Source organism: Phascolarctos cinereus, unplaced genomic scaffold, assembly GCF_003287225.1.
Source record: "Phascolarctos cinereus isolate Bilbo 61053 unplaced genomic scaffold, phaCin_HiC Scaffold_726;HRSCAF=1367, whole genome shotgun sequence".
Classification (NCBI taxonomy): domain Eukaryota; kingdom Metazoa; phylum Chordata; class Mammalia; order Diprotodontia; family Phascolarctidae; genus Phascolarctos; species Phascolarctos cinereus.
In genome coordinates, this window is record NW_027556098.1 from 314,195,106 (window position 1) to 314,222,585 (window position 27,480).

The window sequence follows — 27,480 nt, forward strand, 5'->3', positions numbered from 1 at the left end:
AATAAGTTACTAAAATCCTTAGAATATTTCTAAATATAAGTAAAAGCTTCCATGTACTCTCATTAAACTTAGAGGGGAAAAAAGACCTGATTAAGTGACAGTCCTTAATCTACCACTTATTAGCTATATGATCCTGGGCAAATCATTTGACCTCACTGAGCTTCAGTTTCTTCAACCATACATTGAGGATACACTAACTATTACACAAATACTCAAGTACCTGTGCAGACAGGACAATGCACAAAGCACTAGGGAAAAATAAAAATGCTGCGTGACCCTGGCCAAGTCACTTAACCCCACTGCCTAACCAAAAAAAAAAAAAAAAGAAAAGAAAAGAAGAGAAAAGAAAAAGAAAAATGAACAAGATAGGATTCTTACTCTAAAGGAGCTTACAGATCAGTATGGAGATAAGACACATACACACATAACTACAACACAAAACAACACAGAGTCAGCTCACAGAAGAAATGCAATGTGAAATTCAAAGCAGGAGAGAGTATTTCTGACTCAAGCCAGGGTTCTTAACCTGGGGTCGATGAACTTGTTTTTTTAATATTTTGATAACTATTTCAATATAATTGGTTTTAAAATATTGTATATTTCATAGTTTTCATTATAAGAAATATTACTTTATGACTGAATCAGAAGAATAATTTTTATTTTAACCCTAACTGAATTTCATAGTATGTGAATTATGAATTTGAAAATGGAATCACACTACCAGTAATAGATAGTATTGTTGAATATACAAACAAGGAACAATCTCTTGTTCCGGGAATAACTTTAAAATCCTAAACTAAAATTATTGGTATGGTAGTAATCACAAACTTGAATTTTTTTAATACTTTTTTAATCCTGTAAATAATGTTTTTATACACATCTTTTTTATTAATAGTTAATCATAACATGGAAAAATGTGTAGTTGCTGTATCCGAAAAAGTGTTCTAAACTCTACAACTACCCATCATGAAAAATTCTTATAGAATTTTATATTAAGTACACATGTTGGGTTAAAGTAATTTTATAGTGGTGATGGAGTGACATAAAATTAATACTTGCAATCCAGATTGCTGTAGTTTACACTATTCCATATGTTTCAAAGCAGGTGTGTACCATTTGTATTGAGCACACCACAGAATGAGAATTATCCAAAGTTCATTGATTTTAATATGTGTTTTGGTTTGTAAACAAAATTATAGTAATTTCTTGTGCATTTTTGGAAAATAATTGTATAAGAACTTATGTATCTGCTTCTAGATATAATATGTAAAATAAAAATTTCACTCACACACACACACAAAAAAGACATTACCCAATGCCCAGGACCTACTGCTCTCACACTTCAGCTATCAAAATGCTACTTTTAAGGTCCACCAAATGTGCCACCTTCTACAAGAAGACTTCCTGGTCTCTAACTCCTCCCCAACAAGCAATTTCTTCCTCCTGAAATTTTCTTGGAGCACGTTGTCTGGATTTCTCCTCTACCCTTATCACATTCTACCATGGGTCATACATATTTGGTTCTAAGTCCAATTTCCCCCTACTTAAAAAAAACACAAACTACCTTAAATCAGGGACGACAATATTTTTATTTTTGTATTCCCCGTCCCAGCACAGGTCCTTGTATACAGCAGTTGACAAATGGTTGTTGAACTGAAAAGAAAGCTAAGCTATAGCAATAAGATATTAAAAAAGAAGAAATTAAGAATCAATATAGGCAAAGAGTAAACAAGAATTATCACTTTTTGTAGATGGTATGACAGTTCACTAAGAGAACAATATTCAGCCAAAAGTTAATTGAAACAATAACTTCAGTAAAGTAGCAGGCTATAAAATAAACCCACGAAAGTCATAACTTCACAAGATAAATGATAAAGCATTCTTCCCACCCCTTAGCAGAGAGGCGATAGACTAGGGCAATGGTGTCAAGCTCAAATAGAGATGGGGGTCACTGATCTATACTTGGGAGTCCTGGGTACCATGTATTGACTTAGTTTTTAAAATGGAACATTTTTTTAAAAGTAAGCTACAGTTATACCCAAAATATAGTTGCATTTGGGATACCCCAAAGACCAGCTTGATCTTTATTCAGCAGCTAACAAGGATAAAGACAATGTAATTGTGAAAGTACTTTGTAAAAACAGTAAGGTTGTCATTAATACAAAAGATACAAGCAGCTTAGCAATCACCACGGATGTTTAATGCACTAAATATTTCATAACACAAACTTATCCTGAAAGCTGTTCAATGTCTTTTCCCACTCTCTCCTACTTCCCTCTAGCCTCAAAGGAAGAGGGTCTCCCATTCCTTGTCCAGGCTATTGCCTCCACCTATGCCCCTTTGAAGCCAGCCTTTACTACCCCGTCCCCAAAGCTTTACTCTGGGGACATTCCCATCTCTCCCACATGCCCACAGGTATGTTCAAGTCTCCACAGTCCTAAAAAATAATGATAATAATTTTCTTTTGAGCCTTCTTATACCATCCAGCCACTATTCCAACCTTCTCCCTCTCAAGGCCAACTTTCTTTTCTGTTACTGGCACCACCAGCCAATCTCTCATATTGGAAAAGTTGGTGTTATCTTTGACTCTTTCTCTTTCCCTTCACCTCCCATATCCAATAAACTGCAAAGTGCTGTTGAAACTACCTCCATATTACATCTCCTATGTGGTCCCTTTCTTTCTATGCTCGTTTCCACCATCACGTCTTTTCTGTATAATTAAGGTCTGCAGGCAAAAATAGCCCACATTTATACACTGTCTTAACATTTACAAAATACTTTTCTCACAAAAACCGCATAAGTTGGTAGGCAGTGCAAATAATACCCTCTATATTTTAGACAAAAAAAAATTGAGGCAAACATCCAGAGAAAGAACTCCGGACTCTGAATGCAGATCGAAGCATACTATTTTCTCTTTTTTTGTTGTTTTTTGTTTTTTTCCTTCTCATGGTTTTTCCCTTTTGTTCTGATTCTTCTTTCACAACATGACTAATGTGGAAATGTGTTTAACATGATTGTGACTCATTCCCCAATTGATAAATGGTCAAAGGATATGAACAGGCATTTTTTAGATGAAGAAATTAAAGCCATTTATAGTCATATGAAAAAATGCTCCAAATCACTATTGATTTGAGAAATGCAAATCAAAACAACTCTGAGGTACTGCATCACACCTATCAGATTAGCTAACATGACAAAACAGGAAAATGATAAATGCTGGAGAAAATGTGGGGAAATTGGAACACTAATGCATCATTGGTGGAGTTCTGAACTGATCCAACCATTCTGGAGAGTAATTTGGAACTATGCCTAAAGGGCTACAAAAATGGGCATACCCTTTGACCCAGCAACAGTACTTCTAGGTCTGTATCCCAGAGATCATACAAATGGGAAAAGGACCCACATGTACAAAAATATCTATTAGCAGCTCTTCTTGTGGTGGCAAAGAACTGGAAATTGAGGGGATGCCTATCAATTGGGGAACAGCTGAACAAGTTGTGGTATATGAATGTAATGGAATACCATTGTGCAATAAGAAATGATGAGCAGGCAGACTTCAGAAAAACCTGAAAAGACTTGAATGAACTGATACTGAGTGAAGTGAATAGAACCAGGAGAACATTGTACACAGTAACAGCCACAATATTCTACAACTAACTTTGACAGACTTATCTCTTCTTAGCAATGCAAGAATCCAAAACAACTCCAAAGGACTCATGATGGAAAATGCTGTCCACATCCAGAAAAACAACTATGGAGTCTGAATGCAGATCAAAGCATATTATTTGCTCTCTCTTTTTTCTTTTTTTTTTGTTTCTTCTTTCTCGTGGTTTCTCTCATTGTATCTAATTCTTCTTTACAACATGACTAATGTGAAAATAGTTTTAATAAGAATATATATGTATAGCCTATATCAATTTACACACCATCTTGGGAGTGGGGGAAGGGGAGAGATAGAGAGAACTCAAAATCTTATAGAAGTGAATGTTGAAAACTATCTACATGTAATTGGGGGAAAATAAAACATTATTAAGTTTTTTAAAAATAAACTGAAGACTAAAAAAAAAGAAAGAAAACTGAAGCAAAGAGATGTTTCATGACTGTTACCCATGGCCACATAGTTAGTAACAATAAGAGAAGGAATTTAAACCGAGGTCTTCCCCAACAGCTACACACAGTGTGCACTTAACTGATGTTTACCCAAAGAACACTGAATATTGAATGAACCAAGGGGAAGAAGAATAGACTCTGGGTGACCTTGGCCAAGTCCAAAAGCTGGTTTACCAGAACAAGGGTATTCCACGCCAAGCTCTGACACATAGCATTCAAAAGAACTTGGCATAGCCTGACCAGTCAGTCCCTTTCCCCTCTTGGAGTTGGGGCTAGGCCCTTCTGGGCTTCAGTTTCCTCCTATATAAAATGCAAAGTTTGAACAGGACAGTTTCCAATGTCCCTTCTGGCTCTAAAATTCTGGGATTTAATGGCTCTATGAGAAGGGAAGTGATGGCAGCAACTTAATGGAAGAACCATCAGTAAATCCCAATTTACTGGTTGGGGACCCTATAGTGTAAAACAAGTCAAGTTTAGCACCATGGGTTGTGTTTAGCTTGGCAGCATGCTCTTCTTTCTCATCAGCACATGGAAAGATCAGACCCATGCAGAGGCATTCTAAACCAAGAAATAGTACAAAGTGCCCTAGCTCCAGACATTATTTTCATTTACATTTTCCTCCTTGCTGAGGTCCTTTCCTCATGGCTGAGAGGACTGCCATGCTCCCAAAAAAACCTTGGCCTGCTGTCATGGTTCCCAAAAAGGCACTTCAATCGGTTTCTCTCAGATAGGACCTGAGGCTGGTTATTTCTCTAACAGAGAGACAAAGGTTACAGGCTGAAGAAAAGACCCATGCCTGTGCTTGCTTTCAGAAGCCTGTACTCAAAGAACTTTAATCAAATCAACTTTCTCTCCACAGAAAAGGAAACATAGCCTCCTTGTCCTACTACTTGTATCCTTGTAAAGATGTCTTAAATCCCTAGAGGTCTCTGGGTTTCTCGAGGACAAGGTCCCCATCTTACATTTCTTTTCCCCACCCAGGTTGAAGGACTGGCTCTGTGACTTGTGTGACCTTGTACAAGTCATTTAGCTTTTCTGAGCTGCAGTTTCCTGGTCTGGAATAGAAGGATAATAAGACCTGCTCTCCCTGTCCCACAGGGTTCATATATGCTAAGGTGTTTGGTAAATGCAAGATGTAAACATTCTTCGTAGAATTACACTAAGTGTTCGGTCAATAGCAGCTAACTGTAAAAAAAGCAGCAAGGTAAAGAGGGAAGAACACCAATTATCCAGAAGACTCAGCCACTCATTAGCAGAGCATACTTACACCGGACAGGGGACCTCAGCAGCTGTCCAGCCCAACCTTCCTCATTTTGCAAAGGAAGTCACCAGCCTGATGTCAAACAGGTAGAAAGCAACATTGCTGGGATTTGAAACTAGGTCTTATGTTTACAAATCCAGCATTCTTTCCACTAAATACTCTCCCAGGCTCACTTTCTTTTCATTGGGTTTTTTTTTGGGGGGGGAGACACTTGGGGTTAAGTGACTTTCCCAGGGTCACACAGCTAATAAGTGTCTGAGGCTGGATTTGAACTCAGGTCCTCTTGACTCCGGGGCTGGTGCTCTATCCACTGTGCCATTTAGCTGCCCCTCAGGCTCATTTTCTAGAAAGCTACAATCTCAAATCACCAAACTGCCTTTTGGACAGCTTGAACTGCATATCCCTTAAGTATCTCAAAGACAAAACAGAACTCATTATCTTTCCCCTCTTCCCAGCATTGCTACACTAGGGAACACCAGGCTCACAACTTCACGGCATCCTCAGCATCTCTTTCACATTTACCCCACCCATCCAATCCACTGTCAAGTCCTGTCATTTTCATACCTTCCCAACGTCTTTTCTGTATGTCTCCTTCTCTCTCCTCACAGTCACGCCCCTAGGTCAGACCCTGATCCCCTCATGTCAGGTTACTGGTCTCCCTGCCTCCAGTCTCTTCCCATTTCTGTCCATTTTCCACTCAACTGCCAGAATGATCTCCTAAAGCCCAGGTAAGACTATGTCACTCCCCCTGCAACATCGCGCACACACACACAGCCCAACCCTGCACTCAATAAACTTCAGTCTCTCCCTATTATCTCTAGGATCAAATACGAAAACCTCTGTTAAGTTTTTCAAGCCCTTCATAACCTGGCCCCTTTCTACCTTTCCAGATGCACATTCTCTGCGATCTGGTGCTCTCCAGCACTTCTTCAACTGTAGGTCACAACCCCATGGGGTCTCGACCACAGTTTAAGAAGTGCTGAAGGAGTCTCTAGTGGAAAAAGTTTAAGAAGCCTTTCCACTCCCCCACGCCTCCCTCAGAGATTACTCTCCCTTTGGTTTTCTAGAGATCTCAGATGTACATAGTTATTTGTGTGTTCCCTTCCTCACTAGAACACGAGCACCTTGAGGATAGAAACCCTGTCTTTTGCCTTTTGTGTCCTCAGCACTTAGCACAGTAGCCAACACATAATAAGGCCTTAATAAATGATTGCCAACTGTTGACTATTTGTAAATGGAGATTATAATACCCACCCAGCCACATCATTCATTCAACAAGCATTTATTAAGTGCTAGTAAATGGCAAGTATTTCCACCAAGCTATGATGCCTTACTATATGTGAAACACTAGGCTAGACACTAAGAATTAAAGGATATGTACATTCACACTCCATAATTGGGGGGGGGGGGATATGCTTGTGATCTTGCTGAGCTAGGGAACTCCAGCAATGAAATTCCCTCTACTGATACAGATCCCCACTTTGTCTGCAATTTATAGCCTTGGTGAATTACCTGAGGTACTGAGAGGCTATGACTTGCTCAAGGTCACACAGTCAATATGTGTCAAAAGCCAGACTTGAACTCGGGTCTTTCTAACTTAAAAGGTAGGAACTCTATCCACTATGCAACTCTGCCTCCTATAATGTTGCCCTTTAACAGCATTTTGCAATGTCATTAATACTGAATATAGAACACACTCTTAAAATAAGATCTCTCTGAAACATTGAGTTATGCACCAAGTACAAATCATAGGCTTGATATGAGCCAGATGTGGAAGGAAATATGAACTACATTCAAACCTGTACAAGTATAATATAATCAAACCCCAATGTATGCTCCAAAACCCCACCGTAATACCATTGGGTCAAATGTCCCATATACTTTTCCTATGAGGTTAATTCTAGCTCTGCTACTTACTTTGTGTGTAACTTTGTGTGTGTGCTTGGGCAAGTAACTAAATCTTTCTGTGCCTCTGTTTCTCATGTATAACATCAAGTTACAAGACTATTGCTAAGATTCCTTCTAGCTCTAAATTCCACGATCCTCAGACCATTAGCAGAACCCATTAACAATATCAGACAGGGTAGCAAAGTTACTCTGAAAAGAGCAAAGGCTATCTGAAGGTCAATTCTAGTCATGAAGACTGATTATATTCAGTTCTATTTTGGGGCCCTGAGCCCTCAGGTATAACCAAGACACTACCTTGGAAATGAAAATGAAAAAGTGTTTGGCATGTTCAGAAAAGCCACAAGGAAGAAAAGACTCTGGGAGAACCATATGCCTGAGCAGAAATGCTGGAGCCTGAAGGGCGGGATGAGACAAATGAAGATCATCATCGAGACTGTCACTGAAGAATGAAGTAACAGAAAACACAGAGCCCAGGCTGGCCCTTTAAAATGTCTACAGCAGAAAAAACACAGCCCAGGAAAACCCAACAATATGTACACAAGAAAGGGACCCAGATACCTTTACAAGGTGGATGAAAGTGAGTTCTGCAATGGGAAAAAAGAAATGGAACAACTGCAGAAGACCTTCCATTCAAAGTAGTTATAATAATTACAGTTCATCCGTAAACAGAGTAAAAAAGACACAGAAAGGTTAAATGACTTGTCCAACCTCACAAAGGCTGAACATGGCAATGCTAGGATTGAAATCCAGGCTCTCCAACTCCAAACCCAGATCTCCACTGACTAAGGAATCAAAATCAAAACCCTGATCCTGACATTCAAGGCCCCCACAACATGGCTCCAACCACCACTCCTGTTCCTGTGCTCTACACTAACCACAGCAGACCATTCTCTGTCCTGTGTTCCTACTCTGTCTTCTCCCATCCTCAGGCCTTTGCTTCCACTGGCCCCCATGGCTGGAATGGCCTGCTGCCCTCTCATTCCTATCTGTAAAAGTCCCTCCTTCCCTTCAAGGCCTGTTCTGGTGCTACCTCCTCCAGGAAGCCTTAGGTAGTGGGGTGAAGGGGGAAAAAAAAGTGCAGCAAAATGTGATATTTTCTATTCCTTCACTGTGATTCTATACACAGTTGTGTTGATTCTGAAAGATTGTTTGCTAATATTTATGTTAGAAAGAAAAGTATTCAATGACTAAGATTGTTAAACTGAACCCTTCTCAGCATTACGAGGATCTAAGACATCTCCAGAGGCCTCGGGATGGAAAATGCTGTCCACACCAAAGAAAGAACTATGGAAGTCGAATCGCTATCACTTATTTTTACCTTCTGTTGAGTTTCGTTTCATCTTTCTGATGGTTCCTCCTATTGGTTTTAATTTGTATTTACAACTTCACTGATGTGAAAATATGTTTAATGGGTATGTAAATGTAAAGCCTATATCAGATTGTGCGCAGTCTTGGGGAGGATGGGGGGGGAGGAAAAGGGAGAAAAATTTTCAACTCAAAAGCATATGGAAAAAAAAAGAAAAAAAGAAAAGAAGTTGTTCATAAAAAAAAATAGGAAAAAAAATCTATTGGGGTCATACATTAAGAATTTTAAGGGTCCACAGAATTCTAGTCTAACCCACTGATATTGAAGATGAAGAAACAGTGGTGAAAAAGTTTAAAAATCTTGCTTATGATGTCACAAATGATAAGTGGCAGTGCCTCAAATCAAACTGAGTTCATCTGATTCCAAATCCAAGAGCCCACCCTGACTCTCCCCTTTTCTCAGAAGGATCACAAACAACAATTTTGTTTGTTTCATTTTATTTTTTTAATATGGTTCCTACAAAATAATTATTGTTTGAATATTAGCACCCTTTTCACTAATAATAAAATATATTAATTATAAACTGTAAAAAAAAAAAGTATTAAAACTGTGCCAAAGAAGTGAAAGTTCAAGGAGTTAAAAAAAAAACCTCAGGAAAAGAAATCTCTAAGCCCAAATAAGGACTTTTTTAAAGGGATTCTCAGGTCTTGTCATTTAGCCTGTCATTGTCCCTTAAGGCCCAGCTGGCCTCCATCTTGTCCTAAAATGTATGTGTCATGAGCCCTCTGCCCTAATTACAGAATGTGAGCTCCTTGAAACCAAGGGCCCTCTTGATTTTCTATTTGTATCACCAGAGTTTAGCACAGTCCTGTGTGCATAGTAAGCACTTAATAAATCCATTATGTTCATGAGAAATCAAAGAAAATGATGTTCTCCCTTCCTGTTTTTTCCTTGGGCTTCACATATCTAAAAACATCAAAATGTAACTATTTATGAACAAACCAAGTTATACAAAATATATACAATATAAAGTGATTTTAGATCTGCAGTAGCACTACATGGTGGAGAGCTGGAATCCTAGCTCTCAAATTTTCTTCCCACCTGGGTGAGTAATCTCTCTTGGTCTCGGTTTCCTCAGCTGAAGAATGAGAGGGGGTGGATTACATGACCAATTTAAAGCCTACGAGCCCACGTTCCTATGGAATGGGCACTTAATTACAATTAAGTACCGCGAGTAGTTCAGTTCATCCAAAGATGTTTGGTTTGGGGTTTTCTCTTCTTTTTCATTTAAAAAAAAAATTCATGCCGTCAGAATTTCAGGAAACACTACTCCCATAAGCCATTATGTTCATCATCACTGAATATATACAGTGAGATGGGTACACAGCAGAACAAGTTCTGTGCAGGGAATCAAGACACCTTGTGTCCAGTCACAGCCTCCTTCTTTATGAGCTTCTGACCCTCCCCATTCCTCAGGGTGGAGGGTATGGGGGAAACTGGGGGCAGCTAGGTAGCTGAGCAGATAGAGCACTGGGTCTAGAGTCAGGAAGACCTGAGTTCAAATTCACCCTCAGACACTTATCAGCTGTGCAAGACCCTGGGCAAGTCACTCAACCACGTCTGCCTCAGTTTCCTCATCTGTAAAATGGGGATGATAATAATAGCACCTACCTTGCAGGGTTGTGGTGAGACTCAAATAAGATAATATTTGTAAAGTACTTAGCACAGTGCTGGACACTCAGAAGATACTTAATTAATTGTTTGCTTGCTTCCTTCCTTCCATCCCTTGGCCTTAGTTTCCTCTGTGAAATGAAGGGTTTGCTCTCAGCCGATTCTCCACAGGCCCTTCCAGCTCAAATGTTCCAGGATTCTATTTGGCTTTGGAATGTGCTATAGGTCCATCGCAACGAATTTACCTTCTTAAATGTTAGGCCTATTGGTTGGATGGATGTGGAAAGCAGCACTGGAGGGTGCTGGGTAACAAAAGGGGAAAAAAAATGTAAGAGGATAAACCAGCCCCAAACTATCCACAAAGCAGATGTAATTAAGAATGGGTTGTACTTGCCAACTCAAACTCCTCGTAGAATGTAAATACTCTGAGGACAGAGACTCCCTCTCATTTGGTGATTTTATCCCCAGAAGCACCTAGTCCTTGAACATAGCAGGTCCATAATAATAACAGCTGGATTTCACAGGAAGGGACTTTAGAAGCTAGCATGTTAGGGCTGAAATAGTCCTTAAGAGATCATTTGGCCCAAGGCCTTCATTTTTAAAGAGGGAAACTGACCCCCCAGAGAAGGGAAATGGCAGGCCTAAGATGACAGTGTCAGTGACAAAGTCCTCACCAAAACTTAGGTGGCAGAAGTGTTTTGAGACAAGCACATCGTAAATGTTAAGCTCTAGACAAATGTGACTTGTTAGTATCATTTTCAGAAATATACACAATGTTTTGCTGTTAGATGTCTCACCAGACCTGCATATCCCAGAAGTTATCTGCTTTGGAAAAATAGGAAAATAGGACTGAAGTCCTACCTTGCAGATGACTGCAACCACGAGAGCCACTAAATCTCTCTGGTGAGCCTATTATTTTGAACTCTAAAAACCAGAGGTTCAAACAGTGCATCATCCCACCACTAGATAGGAGAAAGAAAAAAACAAGAAATAATTTTCGGACCCTAAAACAAAATCATGTTCAGAATTACTTGTACTGGTTATATACTCATTGACTTATCAATAATTGTTTAAACTTATCATTACAGTAGGGAAAGATTGAGTAAAACAATAAATACATAACTGGTCCTCTCTGCCTCCAGTCCCTCCCTGTCCAATCCATCTAGCCCAGAGCTGCCAGATGAAATCCTTATGCACAGATTGGATCACATGCTTCCTCTACTCCAAACTCATTGGCTCCCTAGTGGCTACCAAATAAAGCCCAAATAAATCACCTGGCATTGATGGGCCTCAAAATGTGACAGCATCCTACCTTCCCAGATTTATTTCTCCAATTCTTCCCCAGCACAGTGCCCTACACTCAGCCTTGTCTCTGGTCCATAGCACACAATTTCCCACTTCCACACCTTTGCTCACACTCTTACCAATACCTAGCCTGTTCCCGGCTAGCCCTGTCTGCCTGCTGACATACTACCCATCTTTCAGGAAGAACTAAGTTCAAATCCAGCCTCAGATATTTACTAGCTCTCTGACAATGGAAATCATGTCACCTCTCTCAGCTTCAGCCTCCTTCACTATAAAATGGGGATATTAAGAGGACCTATCTCATTCAGCTGAGAAAATCAAATGAAATAATACCTGTAAAGCACTTTGAAAACCTTGTAAATATTATGTAAAACTATGTAAATATTAGCTATTATTATTCAAATAAGTAACTTAAAACCATCTGTTCCATGAAGCCTTCCTGGATCTCTCCAGTAAGAGATAATCTTTTCTTCCTCAGCCTACTACAGTGCAAAAAATGGTAGGCTCTGGAGGCAGATGTTCTGAGTTCAGATTCCACCTCTAATGCTTACTACCTGTACGACCTTGGAAAAGTCATGTAACCTCCCAGGTCTCAGTTTGCTCACTTGTAAAATGAGTGTTGCATTAGATGGCCTCTTCAGCTCTAGGGTTATGATCCTCATAATATGCATTATACTTTGATCCCTCTTATTCTGTTCTTTATTACTATACAGTTAAGGTACATTCATTTCCCTGACTTATTCCCCCTACTAGACTAAAAACTCGAGGACCAGAAGTAGGGGAAAAACAAAGGTTTTTAAATCAGTAGACCAGGGTTCAAGTCTGCTTGCAACCATGGGCAAGTCATGAGCCTCAACTCTATAGACTTGACAGCAATATACATGCATATATAGATACAGATATATAACTATATCATGAGGACAACAACTGTAGCAACCACGTATCTCTCAGGGCTGGCACGAGGCAAACATTTTGTAAATATTAAAGTACAATGGAAAAGGGAGCCATCATTCCATCTCCCAAACATCAAGCATAGGGCCCTACAAATAGAAGATGCTTAATAAAGGACTGTTAAACCAATGAGCACATTTTGATTCAAATGGGAAGACCTTCTGTCACTTTGTTCATTTCTGAACGTATACAATGAAAATGCAAACCTTTACAATATTGCTTATTTTTACATTCTTAACTGTAAATGTGAAGTCAAATGATTTGATGGCTACACTCCAGAGCCCAGCACTTGAGCAAGAATAAAAATGATTTTGATTCCAGGGTGCTTATTTCCTTTTCTTTACATCCCTCACCATTTTTCCCTCCAGTTGAGCTCTAATCAACAACCACTTCACATTTAACATTTCACGAAATAAAGCAATTCAAGCAATCAAGTCCAGAGCAATGTTTTCCTCCATATGCCTCTTCCTTCATTCACATGCTTCCAATATCCTCTCCCTTCCTCCATCACAGCTTCTCAGTCATGAGGAACCTGCCACTGAGCTTCAAAATCCCGTCCTGGACTGAAATAGAAATGAAGCCTCCATTCCTTAGGCTTGTTATGTGACTGAGCCCCCAAATATCCATCAATCAGCTTGTTTGTCCACATTTGACAGAATCCCAATCATCTAAATCCCTTTCAGAGGAAATTCAATCTATAGAAATATAGAACCATTATCTTACAGCTTATCAAGCAGAGGAGAAAGGGGAGAATCAAATAAAAAATGCATCAATAGGGTATCATCTCTATGATGAATATTTATTACATTTCAATATTTCACATCTCTCTGTTTACATAAAGCAGCCAGGCTGGGGCTCATCTCTGTATTAGCCTGAGATATAATGATGGACTTAATTGCCCTGAAAACTGAGACACCAATAAATGGAGTCTTCAAGCAATCAATTTTAAAAAGAAAAAAAAGGCCTAAGCCTTTTATGCAGACAAGCAAGGTTCCTGCACTCAGAAATAAAGCCAGCTTCATATTTTTCAGCCTTGTTCATCAATTATCACCAATGAAAATTCATGTTGACAACCTCAATACCATCAAATACGTCCACTAAAATTCTAAGTTCCAAGGCTAGTTTTGTTAAGAGGGGCAAGGAGGAGGAGGTAGACAACACACAGAAAGAAATCCATCACACTACATTCCGTCTTCATTTTTTTCCCGCTACCCTTAGTATCACAGGCTTTGTTAAACTTTCCCATTCCAATCTGAAGGTACCTCAGAAAAGAACCCCTAATTTCACCCTGTCTGAGGTCCCTCCAGAGTATTATCAAGGTACATAGACACAATTACTAAATGTGAATCAAAAGAAATGATAAAAACCTAACAGTAAATAGCTTAACTTCCGAGAAACTGAGTCTTCTGAAAGTACCTTTTTCTGACCACTACAAGGTCCTCAGTAAATGCCCTCTGACAACACAGGCCCTCTCAAGTACTCCAAAGCCTTGCCTGCTCGGTATGACTGGCAGAAATCCCAATATTTCTTCTTCACAACCGGGGGGGGGGGAAGGGGGCAGGAGGGGGAGGAGCTCTTGCCTATATTCCTTCTACCCTTCTTTCCCGATTCCCCATTACTGTCCCAAAACACCAGTACTCTAATACCTTAGATCTACCCTACCTGCTCAGATGGTCCTAATCCCAACTTGCTCCTATAGAAATCTCAGGGGCTTCTTGGCACTTCTGCAACATCCACTAACCAATCTCTACCACCTCTCAATGCTCCCTTGGAGCTACCTTCTGAGTTATGTTCTCCCTCTATGATACCTTTCCTCCCAGCTGTTACTGCACTGAAAGCTATTTCCTGAATATCCTTACAGTCTACCTGGCCTTCCAGGTGCCTTCTCCCCTAGCCAATTCCTTGTCAAATTTCTCATCTTCCCTCATACCCCTATTGGATCTCCCCCCCTCTCTCCAATGATCTCAACTATTTTCCCTGCACAGCTCACCCCATGTTCTTACAGTTCTTTCGTCCCTCTCTGCTCCCCCCAACCCCTTAATTTTCTTCCCCTAGCTGACTTTCCCTCCCCTTTCCCTTCTCATTCCCTCTTTCTGGCTTGTTCACCGCCCCCCTTCTGCCTTTCCCTTCGGGCTCCAACTTCGCCATCCCCTTGTGCAGGTGCCCCCTCCGTCGAATCCCCCAATCCCTTCTCCTCTCTTCTCTCCACTGGCTCCCCATCTCTGCCTTTCTCAGCTACCCCACCTTCTTTCTACCAGTTCTGCACCATTCTTCATCCCCCCCCAACTCTGCCTGGCTCGTGGCTCCCCCTCCCCAAACCATCCCCCCCCGCATCTCCTTCATCCCTCATCCCTCTCGCGGTCCCCGCCCCCGCTCTCCCCCCAGCTCCCACCCATCCCCTCCTCCTGTCTGGCTCCTCTTCACCTCCTCCCGCTAACTCCTCATTCTCTGCCCAGCTCCATCACTACGTCCTCCTCTCCGCACCGCCCCCCCCAGCTCCTCCATCCCCATGCTCGCGGGCGGCGGCGGCAGCAGCCTCCCCCCAGTACCTCCCGCCGGGGCGGGGGAGGGGGGCTGCGGCCCCGGGAGGGAGGGGAGGGGCGGGGAGGCGGGCTTGGGGGCGCGCGGGGCTCTCGGATGGCGCAGGCCGGGCCGGGATGGCGGAGAGAGGCTCGTCCTCACCAGAGGGTAGCAGCGGGAGAAGGCGGCGGCAGCTGCTGCGGCGGCGGCGATGCCCTGGTCTCCCCAGGCGGTGGAGGCGGCGGCGGCGGCGTGCCCAGTCCCTCGGCCAGTGTCCGCGGCGGCTGCGCGCTGCGGGGCCTGGGCGCGGGGCTCGGGCTCGGGCTCGGGCTCGGGCTCGGGCTCGGGCTCGGGCTCGGGCTCTCATACACCAGACCGTCCGCAGCGGCAGCACCAGCGGCAGCGGCAGCACCAGCGGAGCCCGACGGGTGGGGGGAGGGGACACACGGGGGAGGGGAGGAGGCGGGGGCGGGGGCGGACCCGGCGCGCCGCCGCCAACACGTCCCTCCTCTCGGTTCCTGATTGGGGCGGGGGCAGAAGGGGGGGAGTGTGTGAAAAGGAGGGACTCCAATGCCCAGCATGCCTTATGGCCGCGGCGGAGCCTACAATTCCCAGTGTGCATCTGGATCCGAGCCTCGGCGCCTCGACTTTTCTCCCTTCTACTCCAAAGGTGTGAGTCGCGCGCCACCTCCAGACCTGCCGCTGCCACCACCGTCTCAGACCCCGAGAGAGTACGCTTCAGAGGCCGCGAGTGCCACCTTTCCTTTCCTTGCTCACGCTACCCAAACTATAGATCCCCGAAGGGGGAGGGAAGGTGAAGTGGCCAGCCCCAGCCCCAATGCACGCTGGGGATTGTAGTCCAGCATCTCAGGCGCGGTTATGCCTCCATGTTGAAAAAAATTAAAATTCAGAGTGAAAAAAAAAGAAGAAAGGAAAAATGCCGCAGTCTCCCTCCATTGATTGCATTTTATATTAACTGAGCAGCAGATAGTATGCGCAGCTACAGAGAGTAGGCATGAGGAAATGAAGCCCATCCACACTGCCCTCGGACCAATCCGTCCACTCATCCCTCCTCGTCTCCGTGACCTACCCCCAAGGTCGTTGCCGTGGCCCGGAGAACAAGATGTCTTGGCTGACAAGGTCCTCCCTTGGGGGCCCAGAACAGCTTAAAAATAAACAAATCCTTGGACGGTTGCCATGAAAACCCTTCCGAGGGCTGGCATTTCAACCCCACTGGGATCCCTGAAGTCAGTTTTCTCATGCCCTCAGAATTAATAAAGCCTTATTGCAGTCTCCCTTCCCGGTGCAGGGATGAAATCAACTCAGAATGGATGTACGTTTCAAACATTCCATTTCGTAAATGTAGTGCGCTTAGACAACACTTCCTGTGAAACAGATCTAGGGGTCATGATGGATTGTAAACTCAACATTCCTCAACAGTTGGAAGTGACAGCTGAAAAAAAACTGAGATCGCAGACGGGACTAGCGAGGTCACAGTCTCACTTTGAGATGCATTGTCCAGACCATAACTGGGTAACCAGGATGAGGAGAGGTCTGGAGGCTGTGTTACCGTTATTTAAATGGAAAGAACTTGGGCTTGAGCCCTAATGAAGAGAGGACACGTCCTGGGGGGACTTGCTAGCTCTGTGGATCCATGAGTGGGTTAAAGCATCAGCCTTCAAACTTATTCTAGATAACTGGGAAAATGTTTTGTAAGCAACAGTCAGGGCTTGGAGGGGGTACATCATGTTCTCCAGGCCATGGCAATGACTTTGGAGCTAGGTCCTGGAGAATCCCTCTCTTCTTCAAATCACAGCTTAAGTACCACTTTCTCTATGAAGCTTTTCCTGATCCCCTTCTTCTTTTCTCCCCTATTTAACTACTAGGGTATTTATTTCCTTTATGTTTAGATATCTCTCCAGTCCAGTGACACTGGTCTCCTGGACGTACCATGAACTAGACACTCTGTCTCTTGGTTCCAGGCTGTCCCTCATGCCTGGAATGTTCACCCTCCTCACCTCTGCCTATTTTGCCTTCCTTGGCTTCCTTTAAGTCCCAACTGAAGTCACATCTGTAATAAGTTTTTGCCCAACTCCTCTTAATTCTAGTGCCTTTCCCCTGTTAAGTATTTCCTATTTGGCCTGTATATGTATGTAGCTTGTTTGTACATATCTGTTTGCTTGTTGCCTCCCCAATTAAACTGTGAGCTCCTTGAGGTCAGAGACTGTCTTTTGCCTGTTATTGTGCCCTCAGATGCTTACCATGGTGTCTGGTACACAGTAGGCATTTAATAAATGCTTGTTGATTGACTGATCCTCTCTATATATATCTACCTTTCTCACCTTAGAATGTAAATTCCTTGACAGTATGAATTGTTTCCTATGTATTTGTATTCTCAGAGCCTACCACTGTGCCTAGCACATCATAGGTGCTTAATAAATGCTTATTAATTGATTGATTGATTTGCTCACTGTCTTCAAGTATCAGAAGAGTTGTCACATGAAAGAAGGATTAGACTTTTGTTTGGCTTGTGAGCAGAGCACACGAGGAACTAGGAGAACTAGGAGACAGAGATCTGCTTGCTTCCAGGGAGAACTTCACAACAATTAGAGTGGTCCAAAAATGTGATGAGTAGCCAGCCTCCAGAAGTAAAATAGGTTTCTAAGTGGAAGCTGAATGATATTTAGCTATTTTGTAGAAGCTATTGGTGAATGGAGGGCTATAAATCCTTCCCTCCTAGCTATGCCCCCAAAGTAGTTGGGGCTGGATTTTTTGTGGTTCAGCCATTTTTCAGTCAAGTCAGATTCTTCATGACCCCATTCTTGCCAGAGTTATTGTCTTGCTACTTCCTTCTCTAGCTCATTTTACAGATGAGGAAACTGAGACAAACAGGGTTAAGTGACTTGCCCAGGGTCACACAGCTAGTAAATATCTGAGGCCAGATTTGAACTGAGAAATTGAAGTCTTCCTGACTCTAGGACTGGTACTCTCGCCACTGTGCCGCCTCACTGCCCCTAGTTGGTGCCAGATCCCTTTCCCTAAATGTTTGAAGAAGCAATCCCAGTAAGTCTAAATACACACACACACACACACACACACACACACACACACACACACACCCCTGCCAGCTTCTGGTAATTACAAGAGATAGAGAGTTAGGGAGAGTGGGGGGGAGGGGTGGTTCCCAAGTCTCCCAAACCATAGGAAGCTCAGTGGGAACTGTACATCCCAGTGCTGGGGGAGAGTGTACATCAAACTATGATATGTCACTAGAACAATTGAGGAAATTCATAAGGTGTACAGGAAAGTAGTTCTTCTTGACCACTTGAAAAAGACTTGTAAAAGTGGATGCTCATCAACTGGGGAATGCTGGAACCAATTGTATATAGATGTAACTGAATATTACCGAACCACAAGAAATGTCAAATATAAAGAATACAGAAAAAAACTAGAAGACAAATGAACTGATATGGAGAGAAAGAAGCAGAACAAGGAAAATAATTTACACAGTAGCTGCAACAATGTAAAAGAAAACAACTGTGAAAGACTTCAAAATTTTGATCAACACAGTGAGCAATTGTAACTTTAGAAAATTGATAATAAAGTGTGTCAGCCAGGAGGCTCTTGGCAGGAAGTTGATGGAACAGAGATGCAGAATGTAAGATATGTTTTCAGAAATATATTTGGAACAAGGGAGGACTTCTGTTGGTGAGGAGAATGATTGAGTTAGTGGAAAGTGACAGAGGTTCCAGAAAAGGGCACCAATTAAAAATATATACAGAAAAAAAGTTCAGAAGGGGACACAACAGGACAATTTTGTTAATACCTCATTTGAACTTACATATTAGAAAACCAACTGTACATAACAGATGCCCATCATTTCATTTACAATCCTCACTTGTATTGTCTGTATATTAGGATGTTTAAGTTAATTGATGATTAGTAAGCTTATAACAGGGGATGGGGAATAAAGACTGGTCCTGTGATTTCAGTGTTATGGGGAATTCCTGGATGAAAAAACTCCTTTACCAGTGCAGGTACCTTCTGTGCAACTTTTGTTTTGACTTTTGTTGTTGTTTGATTATTATTTTAATTCTGTTTAACAAACATTAAATAAAATGGGCATTTTGAAATTCACAATATAACAAAAGAAGAGGATTGTATATGAAACTGAGGATCTCTTATCTACAGCTTGCTTTTCTTTATAATGTAATATAGTAATAAATTCAACACATTAACTATCAAAGTTGTCCTATTTGGCTATGATTATGGCCTTCTTTCCATTCCTTTCTGTTCATTTTTAAATGATACTTCAATGATCCTCAATTGATATATGGTCAAAGGATACGGAAAGACAATTTTCAGAGAAGAAATCCAAGCTATCAATAACCATGTGAAAAAAGTGCTCTAAATTATAAATAAATAAAGAATGCCACCTCACACCCATTAGATTGGCAAAGTAACTAAAGCTGGAAATATGAGTAGACAGAAGAAGACTTCAACCACTATAAAGAATTATTATAAGGGGCTCTGCACCTGCCAGCTCCTGCAGCTGTTAGTTTTGCTGCATTTTATGCAACTGTCTCCCTCCATTCCAAGATCAGAATCTCTAATCCTTTCAGCTAAAATGGAAAAGGAAAACACAAGGCACATTCATGTGGTCACATGTTGACCTTAGTGGAGAGGGCCCAAGGTCTGTCTCTTTACAGTATTGTGTCCCACCAGATACAATTAGCAAAGAAATCAAACCAGCAGCCCTAGGAGAGAACAGCCCAGGAAAATGTCTGAGACTCTGATCAGACGCCCTTCAAAGATATCCCCATTTCTGACTATGTAGCCAATTGAAAGGCCTTCTCCTAACAACATGGCTAGCAAAGCAGAACCAATTACACAATGTCTACATATGCTCCAAAGTCTCTTCAAGGCAATTCCATTATACATCATCAAAACTATCCTGGAAGCAGGCTCCCCAACCTCTTCCATTAGATTGTAAGCTCCTTAGGAGCAACTTTTAGCACAGTGTCAGGTACATAATAGGTGCTTAATAAAGCTAATTGATTGACTGAAAGAATATAACCCTGGAAAATACTATTCACATCCAGAGAAAGAACTATTTTTACCTTTTTTGTTGCTGTTTTTTTCTTTCTCTTTTCTTTCACAACATGACTAACATGGAAATATGCTCAATATGATTGTACATGTATAACCTATATCAGATTGCTTTCTGTCTTAGGACGGGAAAGAGGAGGGAGGGAAGGAGAAAAAAGTTCAGGACTCAAATTTTTTTTTTTTAGTTAGGCAATGGGGTTAAGTGACTTGCCCATGGTCACACAGCTAGTAAGTATTATGTGTCTGAGTTCAATTTGAACTCACATCCTCCAAGAGCTCCAAGGCTGGTGCTCTATCCACTGCGCCACCTAGCTGCCCCAAAACTCAAAATCTTATAAAAGTGAATGTTGAAAACTTTCTTTACATGTAATTGGAAAAAAATAAAATACTATTTAAAAAAAAGAAAGAGTACCATCAGAGGGAATCTGTAGATATGCCAGTCCCCCTTATTAGACTTTCTTTTATACTTTATCATCACAGTCTGTGGTCTCAATTCTTAGACATCTCTCAGAGATTATAGGAACCTTTTCTTCTTTCACCTAAAACTAGCAAATCTGTCTTTAACTCACTGTAGTGACTCATTACCATTCACTTCTCTCTCCCTGAATTTGGTACCATATAAAAGGAGGCCCTATGCTCTATGAATAAAAGCAGAATTTCAGTAGCTCAAAAGAAACACGAGATATACAGATTTAGAGACATCTCTATCCCAAATGTTCAGACAGACTATTTGTGCCCAACCCGTGGGAGAGCCTTCTGAGCTCATCTTGGTCTGATCAGCCACAGTTAGACACAATGTACATTGACCCCCATGTCGTGTCATTTTGGTCCTCTTCCAGTACGAAAAACAACAACAGTTACCTCCAACTCAAATCAACATTTTCTACTGAGTTCAGAGATTTAAAGTAAAACCTTCACTGTCTCCCTCATTCTCTCTCCACCTTCTCTACTTCCCCCATGTAGCTAGGCAGAAGTATTATTCAAATTACCTTGGGCTGTTTCCCAAAATTGCTAGACTGGAGGGTGAAGTACCAGTCCCTCTCCACACACTGAGAAGGGAGAGAGGCTGTCCCTGCTGCACAATTATAGAATGAGAAGAATTACAGAATCCTAGAATCTCAGAACTGGAAGGGATACCAGGCAACCCCTACGTGATGCTCTGAATTCTCCTTGCAGTGTTGCTAACAAGTGGCCACCCAGCCTCCCCCCTTGAACACCTCCAATGACAGGAAATTTAGTCTTTCTGGAGGCAAATCTATTCCATCTTGAGAGAACTCTTATTGTGGGGAAGTTCTGGTCCTCTGGGATTTCATTTCTTCTAACTCTGCCTCTTGTGGTTGTGCAAGACAAGTCTCAGCACTCTTCCATGGGACAGTTCTCTGAATATGTGAAGACAAAAAATCATGTCCTCCCTTAGCCTTCTCTTTTCCAGGTTAAACATTCCTAATTCCTCCACCTGATCACCCTGTGACATGGCCCACCATCCTTGGTAATTTGACTGAGACAGGCTCCAGATTCTCAAAGTCAATGTCATTCCTAAAATATAGCAACTACATCATAATAATAGTTCACATTTTTATGGCGCTTAAAAGTTTACAAAGAACTTTTCTTACAACAACCCAAGTAACATTATCCCTATTTTGCAGAAGAAGAAACTGAGGCACAAGGAATTCAAACAATTTGCCTCACACAGGATCACAGGCCAGGAAGTAAAATGAGAAGGCTGGTCTCACTGAAGCTTATGGTCCCTTCCAAAACGAAATCCATTCTCTTAAGTGTCAGAACTAGGACTTATTTCCAATTTATCCTCTATGAATACATCTTTTTTGTGTATAGTTGTTTGTATGTTGTCTCTCCTCCCTCTCTTTACTACATTGCAAGCTCCTTGAAAGCAGGGACTAGTTAGGGTTTGGGGGGGGGGACTGTTGTTATTTTTGCCTTTCTTTGTAACCCCAGTGCTTAGAACAGATCCCAGAATATAGTAGGTGCTTAATAAATGCTTGTGGACTTGACCTGACTTGGTTATTGTCTCCTAACTCTAGATCCAGCTCTCTCCCCATGACACCATGCTGCCTCTACAATCCCTGTCCCAGAGTTATTCACATGTATAGCCATAGAATGAAAACCTTTTGCAGCATTAAAAGGAGGCATCGTGGTGTGCTGTAGTGGAAAGCACTTGACTTTAAAAGACCTGAATTTGAGTCCCAAACTCTATTAACACAGGCCATGAACAGAGGAAAGTGACAATATAACATATCTGAGTCAAAGTTTCTTCTGACATTCCATCAATGAACAGATATTAAATGAAGGGTTTTGTAATGACCAGCATGGCTTCCTACCCCTTAATCCTCCCAGGGTGTGTGTGTGTGTGTGTGTGTGTGTGTGTGTGTGTGTGTGTTAGCTACCACCTAGTTTGACAACCTTCATATTTCAAAGGAAGAAACTGAAGCTGAGAAAGGGAAAAGAGGTTTCCCAAGCCACCGTAACAAGTCAGTGGCAGGAACTTACCCTGCACCAACTCCTCTTCCAGCAAAAATCAAGTCCACAACTAGGGAGCCATCATGAGTTTTGGGGGATGGTGGAGAACATTGGACCAAGTCATTAAACTTGGATTATCCAAATATTTGTTAAATGCCTACTATGGGCAGGAAAGTATCCTTGCTACTGGGGACACAAAAATGAAAAACAACAGTTTATGCCTTCCAAGGAGTTTTCACTCTGGTTGGGAAAGGATGGGGTGGGGGCATAGTAGCAGGGAATCTAGTGAGTTCATAGGTTAGAGAGGCAGAGTGTGTTATAGGAAAAGGAAAGATTCAGAATGAGTACTCTAAAAAAATTGAGGAGGGAGAGAAAATTTGAAGGGAAGGGCATGGATAAAAGAAAAAAAATGATTCAGTCTAAGAGTGGGGTCAGGAATAATTAGGGAGCCACGTTCAGAAGGTTAGTCTTATGTGTCAGGATCTAGGCTCAGTCTGGATTCTCAACTCAGACTGGGTCTGGTTTTCTGAGCTCAGTCTGGGACTGGGGTCAGGATTCAGTTGGAGTTCAGGGCTCATCTGCACCTGGTATAAAGGCTTCATCTGAAGTAACAGTTCAGTTTGTTGATGAGGTTAGGGTTCAAGGCTGAGACAAGGTTTTAATATGCAGTCAGGATTGCTGTTTAGGCTAGAGTTAAAATCTGGTTTCAGTCCATTGGGGAAGGGTATCAGACTGGTGTCAGGGGTCTATATATTGTCTGCTAGAATTGAAGGGAACCAGGGAATGAGTGTGAACAAGTTACCTGTGGGCTTTGGTTTTCGCTTTTTAAAAACTCTGCTGGGGGTAGGGCCCCACAGGAAGGACTCAAGAACAGAAATGAGGCTCACTACTCAACAAAAAGAAAACTCAACCCTCCGTGGAGTCAGGTTCTGTTTGTTCCCTAAGAAATGATGATGGGAATTTGCAGGTAATGTCAGATGAGATGTCATGCAGTAGAGATCAGAGGAAGAAAAAATGAGTAATCACTGCTGATGACTCCCTCATGTACCATTGTACACAGGCAGTTAGCTGTTGACCTGATAAAAGTAAAAAGTTCTGCTGAATTCCCAAGGCATGTATCCAAGGTGGGATAGAGAATGACTCAATACCTGCCCAATGATATCACAATTATTTACTCCAATGCATTGTCATGAACAAAAGCAATATTGCTCTTGTAGAGGAGGCAGATTGTGAGTTTGGGGAAAACATCTTCTCCTCCAGAAAAAAATAACCGTGGAAGTAAAAAAAACAAAAACAAAAAAACCCAGAAGTACAGGTTTGTGTAAATAGAGACCTCAGGCTGGCAAGGACAGGATGAGCTTTACTGATTTCTATCCTGAAGGAGGCCTCCACTGTCTTAGCGATCTCTTGCCCCATCAGGATATTCTGACGAAATTAACTACCGAGAAAGAAAATTGCAACTGGAACAAATGATCTTTGGCAACTCCTGAGACCCCAAGCTTAACACATTCTCCTCAAAGTCAGCTGACATCTCTTCCCTATTACTCACCCTCCCAAGTAAGGAAAGTGACTAAGCAGTCTCACCTGATACAGAGTTCCTTTTGCTACCTTTCATGTCACCCTAAGGCTGTGTAAAACCGTATGTATATATATGTATGTCTCTCCTTTTGTTCAGCACATTGTTATCCCTCTGGCAACTTCCCATCAACGGACGCTAATTAAACTTTCATCTTCTAGCCTAGCCTTCAGACTTATTGTCGTTGTTGTTGTTTAGTATTTCAGTCATGTCCTACTCTTTGTAACCCTATTTGGTTTTGGGGGGTTTTTTTGGCAAAGATACTGGAGTGGTTTTGCTATTTTCTTCTCCATCTCATCTTACCAATGAGGAAACTGAGGCAAACAGGGTTAAGTGACTTGCACAGGATCACACAACTGGTAAGTGTCTGAAGCCGGATTTGAATTTAAGTCTTGAATTTTAACTTTGACCTTAACTCCAGGCCTGGCACTCTATCCTCTTCACCATCTAGCTACCCCAAACTTAGTGATCACCAGTCAATAAGAACCAAAGTTGAAGGAATTACTCTCCAGGAAGATCTTAGGACCTCTGGGTTGAGAAATTCCCTAACACCATGTAAAATATTCCTTTGGTAGTTTGATAAAGCACTGAATAACTAAATTGATTTAGATAGTAAATGTCATTTTTTATTGACTCAACCAATCCATGAGAAATTAATGTTTCTCCAATTATTTAGGTTGTATTTATTTCTAAGTTGGATTAATATTTTCCTGGGTGAATCCTGGAAGATATATCACCAAATATCTCATAGCTTCTATAAATATTTTGAATTGAGTTTTTCTTTCTAGCTCTTCCTGCTAGGTTTTGTTAGTAATACAAGAATGCTGATGATTTATGTTGATTTATTTTCTATTCTGCAACTTGGCTGAATTTGTTAATCATTTCAATTATATCTTCGGTTGACTCTTTAGCGTTTTCTAAGTAAATCTGCAAGAATCTAAGTATCAACTGCAAGGCAGTGATTGCTTAATTGCCAAATCTGATGGTCTTTTTCTTTTTTTGTCCTCATCTTTCTCTACTCTGTCCTGCATTAGACACTATTGACCACCCTCTTCTCTTGGATACACTAACTCTCTGGGGTTTTGTTGACACTAGTCTCTCCTGTTTCTCCCCCTACTTATCTAACTGTTCTTTCTCGGTTTTCATAACTGATCCATTGTACACATTCATGCTCCCTAACTGTGAATGTTCCCTAAGGTTCTGTTTTAGGCCCCCTACTCTTCTCTTTCTATACCAAGAGATCTCCATGACTTCAGCAACTCCCACTAGTTTAATTATAACCTCTATCCAGATAACTCCTAAATCTAGTCCTAGTCTCTCCCTTGAACTTCAGTTCCCCATAACCAATTGCCCTTAGACATTTCAAAACAGATGTACCATCTCAAACTCAACATATCCAAGCATCTTTCCTGTCTTTCTTCTGAATTTCCTTAATTTGGTCAAAGATACCACCATCCTTCGAGTCTCCCAGATTTATAATCTCAGCATTATCCTTGACTCCTCACTCTCTCTCTCACCCCACATTGCCAATCAGTTGCCAAATCTCACCATTTCTGTCTTCTCAACATATCTCACATCTGACCCTTCTTTCTGCTTACATAGATATCACCTTAATATAGTCCTTCATCACTTCTTGCCTGAATTATGGCAATGACCTCTGAATCAGTCTTACTCAAATCTCTCCCACTCTATGACATCCTCCACACCACAGCCAAAGAAATTTTCTCTAGGTGTAGATCTAATCTTGTCACTCCTTTAATCAGTCAACTCCAGTGACTTTCTATTACCTCCAAGATTAAACACAAATTCTTCTGTTTAACCTGGCCCCAACCTATCTTTGTACCCTCATTAGACAATACTCCCCCTCACTCTGTGATCCAACCAAACTGGCTCTCTCTCTCTCTCTCTCTCTCTCTCTCTCTCTCTCTCTCTCTCTCTCTCTCCTCATATTTGATGCTCTGTCTTCCATTTCTGACTCTCTGTACCGTCTGTCTTCCATCCTTGGAATGCACTCCCTCTTTACCTCAGCCTCATAGTCTTTCTTTTCCTTTAAGATGCAGTTCAAGCACCATCTCCTACATGAAGCCTTTCCTAGTCATTCTTCCAACTACTGCTGCCTTCCCTCCCGAATTATGTTGTGTTTAATTACTTTATATTTATTCTCTTTGTATTTTTTTCATATCTTCTATATGTACTTGTTGCATGATCATGATCATGCCGTACTCCTTCCACTTGTTAAAGTGATCCCGTTCCTGATTCTTCCAACAGATCACCACCTTTGTCATCCCCACTCTTTCATTTATTTTCAGTCTCTCCATCTCTACTGGCTCTTTTCCTACTACCTACAAACATGCCCATGTCCCTCCTAGCATGAAAAAAAACCTTCACTTGATCCTTCCATCCCTGCTAACTATAGTCTTATATCTCTTCTGCCTTTGTAGCTAACCTCCTCAAAAAGGCCATCTGCAGTAGGTGCCTTCATTTTCTCTCTTCCCATTCTCTTTTTAACCCCTTACAATCTGGCTTCTGACCTTACCATTCTACTGTAATTGCTTTCTCCAAAGTTACCAATGATCTCTTAGTTGCCAAATCCAGGGGCCTCTTAATCTTCATTCTCCTTGACCTCTCTGCAGCCTCTGATGCTACTGATCACTCTCTCCTTGATCATCTCTTCTCTCTGGGTTTTCAAGACACCACTCCCTCTTGATTTTCTTCCTACCTATGTGACCACTCTTTCTCTGTCTTCTAACCATAGGTGTCCCTTAGGGTTCTGTCCTGGGCTCTCTTCTTCTTCTATATTATTTCACTTACTGATCTCATCAGCTCCCATGGATTTAATTATCATCTCTATGCTGATGATTCTCAAATCTCCATGTCCTGCCTCAATCTCTCTGCTTACCTTCAATTTCACAGCTCCAACTGCCTTGCAGACATTTCAAACTAGATATCTGGTAGATATCTTAAATTCAATATGTCCAAAACAGGACTCATTATCTTCTCCCTTAAGCCCTCCCTCATCCTACATTCTCTACTATCTTAGAGGGCAACACCATCCTCCCAGTCCCTCAGGCTTCCACCCCACATATCCAATCTGCTGCCAAGGTCTGCCAATTTCACCTTTGCAACATCTCTTGAATATGCCTTCTTCTCTCCTTTGACACTGCCACCACTCTAATACAGGTCCTCATCACCTCATGCCTTGATCACTGAAATAACCTGCCAGTGGATTAGCCTGCCTCAAGTCCTTTCCCCACTCCAATCCATTCTCTGTTTAGTCCCTAACGT

The 27,480-nt window shown here is 41.7% G+C and overlaps 1 protein-coding gene across 6 annotated transcripts in view; it reads right to left on the bottom strand.

Annotated features, from left to right (window-relative positions):
* Nucleotides 1–21,206, bottom strand: part of FAM168A (family with sequence similarity 168 member A) — a 200,096-nt gene extending 178,890 nt beyond the window's left edge. For 4 of the 6 annotated variants that reach the window (XM_078156905.1, XM_078156903.1, XM_078156904.1 and 1 more), the window contains exon 1: nt 21,131–21,206. The gene's annotated coding sequence lies outside the window, so the exon portion shown is untranslated. Of the gene's footprint in view, nt 1–15,194; nt 15,391–21,130 lie in introns of those variants that run through there. The other 2 variants (XM_020989606.2, XM_020989605.2) reach the window with 2 other exon arrangements.
* Nucleotides 21,207–27,480: the final 6,274 nt, after the last annotated feature.